We start from the raw sequence: 4,139 nt of genomic DNA, 5'->3' as shown, positions 1-4,139 counted from the left end.
AAATCCCTTAACTGGAGCACCATTGAGAAGAAGGCCAACAAAAGAGATGAGTGGAGATCCGTTGTCCTTGCCCTATGTGCTACTATGCACAGCAAGGACTAAGTAAGTAAGTAATTATCTCTGCCAAGGAGGTAATGTTTTCGGTCGCGTTGGTTTGTCTGTTTGTCTGTCTGTTTGTTTGTTTGTTTGTTTGTTTGTTTGTCAGCAGCATAACTCAAAAACTAACCCAACGGATTTGGACAAAACTTTCTGGAGTTGTTGATAATGGCCCTAGGAACAAGTGATTCAATTCTGGTGGTGATCCGGATCACGAACCGGAAACAGGACTTTTTAAAAGATTCTGTATAACATCAAATGTTCTATCAAGCAGCTTCCTTTAGTGGTGTGCTTTGGCACTGCCCTCACGATTTCATTCGATTACGATTCGGGAGGTAGCGATTTGATTTGATTCGATTCAATTCGATCCGATTCAATTCTACAATGCATTGCAATGCATTACATTTCTACTGAAAGCAAAGCAAATGTTTCATCAGTCATGATGAGGCAATACAAGTAGTCAGATAGCCTACTGAGCAACAATTTATTGGCTGTTTTCTGTATCAGTCTTGCAGTTTTCAATGCTTTGAAGTGCTTTTATTTAATTTAACATTCATTTGCTCCCGAAATGTCCACGGAAGTAATTGAAACTTAAAAAAATTGCCACATCAATTCTGGAACTTGCCGCATTGAATTGGATCGTCCATGCATTGCATCGCCAAATCGATTATTGTTGACACCACTAGCTTCCTTGGCGGAGGTCTGTGCTCTCTGAGTGCCTCTAGTTGGTCATAGAATTGGCAGGGGCAAAGTACTGTAGTGCCACCCTCCAGACTGATTGCATCCATGCACAAACAGCAAAAATGTATTTCAGGGAAAATCAGAGAAGAACTTTCGAAATGAAGTGAACTATTCTAGCCTTTCAGTTATTTTTTTTTCCCGGGCTCGGCCAAAGCTGTCAAGGATTGGGGAGGTCACTGAGGTCATCTGAATCTGAAAACTCTATCTGAATCTGAAAACTCACCTGTGTGGATAGTATGGCTGTACAGCGGGGGAGAGGGTTTACACCTGCAATGCCACCCGCTAACCCCAGCAGGACAGCTGACTCTGGAAGCTGTGGACCATGCCCTCCCTCCCAAAACACACACACGCACACGCACACACACACACACACACACACACACACACACACACAGAAACTACCCAGGGTGCAGCATGTTTTGAGCTCGTTATGAAAAAAGTAGGAGCTTGCTTTCCCATGCAAGCAGAAGGACACGGCACCCCACATCTCTCTCTCTCTCTCTCTCTCTCTCTCTCTCTCTCTCTCTCTCTCTCTCACGATACATAAAGATGAAAGTTGTGAGGGGTCGTGACGTTTTGGACAAATTGATCAGGCAGCAGTTGGAGGGGCACGGTTGCACCTGTCAGGACCTCCATCTGTGTCCAACTGAAAGGGAGGGAGGAAAAGAGGTGTGTATGTGTGTGTGCTCGTGAGTGTATGTCCGTGTGTGTGTGTGCGCGCGTGTGTGTTTGTGTGTTGCACGCGCGCGCGTGTGTGTGTGTGTGTGTGTGTGTGTGTGTGTGTGTGTGTGTGTGTGTGTGTGTGTGTGTGTGTGTGTGTGTGTGCATGCGCATGTGCCTGTGCATGCATACACGTGTGTGCGTGCATGTTTGTGTGTGTATGAGTGCAGAGTAGTGTTTGAGTGGCGGACCGCAGTCCTGCTGTGAAGACATCCTGCCAAGTTCAAGAGCTCAAGGCTGAAGCTAAACGATGGGAGGGAGAAAAGCAGCAGGAGATGGCAAGCAGAGGAGTCGATCAAACTGATTCAGATGTAAAAACCCTGCCGCAGTTTCCTACCAACGCACAGGTAACTTCCCTGCACAACCGGTCTATCTGCCTTAAGCAGGGCTCTAAATTAACACCAACCAACCGGCAAAATGCTCTATGAAATGTCAGTTTGGCTAGTAGAAAAGACCAACTTACTTGCCACTCTGACTCATTAATGTATGTGTGTTTGGCTAAAAGTAGCATCTACTAGTCATTTTGTCTGGTGATAAAAAAAGTAAATTTTAAAAGATAACTTCTGCCAATTTCAACATGTGGTGATGCTCACACTTCCCTGGATTTGTCAGTACCTGAGAATTCTTGTTTTCTTCAGCCTTTTGGAACACTGTAATAGACACTGAGAAAGCTTTACTACCACAGTACAAAGTACTACATAACACAGGGCCTTAAGTATACATTGCGACTTGATCATGGCCATTCTGGTAACAGACAATTCATAACAGGGGCCGTGTCTTACTGGATTAAAACCTTCCAAGGCAAGGCGAGTTTATTTCATACAAAGGTGCAATTCAATTCAAAGTAAAAAACGAAAATAGAGTCAAATAAAAATTAAACATTAAGATGAAACATGAAGTAATAATAATAATGATGATGAAATAAAAATGAAAACATATAAGTTAGAGCTGCTATAGGAAAGCATCTGAGAACCGCTTCGTCTTGAGTCTAGATTTAAAGTTAGGCCCCTATCAATAGTGGGTGCATTTTTCACATCATCTGGAAGCTGGTTCGAAAGCTTTGCAGCGTAGGAGCTAAAGGCTGCCTCTCCACACTTTTTTGATTTTTTTTTAAATTACCAGCAAATCCAAACGTTGAGACGTGAAAAATGGCCATCACTGTGGGGAAAACTCTACCTGTCACCATTGTGGTTAAGTCATCATCTGTGTGTGACACCTGTCAATCAAAAGAAGGCACATGTCATAAGACTGCTGTCCTGAAAAAACACAGCTCAGTGTAAAACGAGCTTTCCATCAATAGCCTATTTGCGGAAAATTGGCTCTACTCTAATACTTGAGCGTATGGGTCTGTGAGTAATGCCTATTTTCACCACACCGCCATCACCACATCAATGCACAACTCAACCTCTGCATTTATGATGTTTGTATGTATGGCTTATGGTTATGGTATACAGTACATAGATAACATAGGAGTTACATACCGATTTGCACCCCATGCACACTGCACCAAAAGTGGCACGCTGTAATGGTCATTGAAAAGTGAAGTAAGTTAAGACTATTAGTGCACAGGGCCTTTCGTCATGCACTAAAACCTTGTCATTGCCTTTCTGGTAACAGCAAATTTATAACGCTGTGTCTTAACGGGTTGAAGTCACCCAACACTCCAGAAATGGGTTTGACAACAGTTTTCGAAAGACTGCACATTCCTCTGGCTCATCTAAGAGCTAATTTAAGGTTTCCCACACTGTGACAAACAGTATTGACACACAGATTGCATTAATGCAGCCAGACATGAATGAGTGGATGCACAACGCTTTTCTACGGACTTGTGCCAGCGGTTTCCACACAGACCACTATCTGTTCTTTCTCAGAGCCTCAGGAGAATAGAAAAATGCTGCATCTGCATTTTCCATTGAACGCCAACACACACTTTCCTGAATTGGACTTCAGGCAAATACCTGTCAGTGCTAGAACTACTTTAAAAACAGACCATCCTGTTTTCCTGCATGCCAGCAGTGGTAGAGAGAGAGAGAGAGAGAGAGAGAGAGAGAGAGAGAGAGAGAGAGAGAGAGACCTGTGCATGGGTACCAGGGCCGCTGGCAGCTTTGGACAGGCCTGGGACAAAGCCATATGAAAGGGCCCCCCTCTCAATGCATATGTAAATGAGGATTCAAATCTGGGCTTTCCCCTCTCCGAGGGCCAAGGCCAACAGACCCTTTTGTCCACCCTGTCAGCTTCCGTAATACAGGGCTGGACTGGGGGAGAAATATGGACCCGGGCACTTTTGGCTTAAAGGGGCACCTCATAGTTATTGACGCACAACTCACTCACCGGTGGGAACCGCATCCTCGTGGGCCTTAATTTTCAGAAATGTAATAGGGGCCCACGAGGATTGCGGGGCCCCCCGTTAAATGCCCGCTGTGCCAGATGGCCAGTCCAACCCTGCTGTATTGGGTGCAGTCGACGGAGACGATGACAGGCAGGGCCGTAACCAGACATTTTCAAATACCGAGGTCAAATACTGTGTGCTGCACTGTATACGGTACATTTAGAATGCTTCAAATACTTCAGTCAAACTCTTC

The sequence above is a fragment of the Engraulis encrasicolus genome, chromosome 18 (genome assembly GCF_034702125.1).
Source record: "Engraulis encrasicolus isolate BLACKSEA-1 chromosome 18, IST_EnEncr_1.0, whole genome shotgun sequence".
Lineage (NCBI taxonomy): Eukaryota > Metazoa > Chordata > Actinopteri > Clupeiformes > Engraulidae > Engraulis > Engraulis encrasicolus.
The sequence above is the reverse complement of the archived record's forward strand: the minus strand, read 5'-3'. Positions refer to the sequence as shown.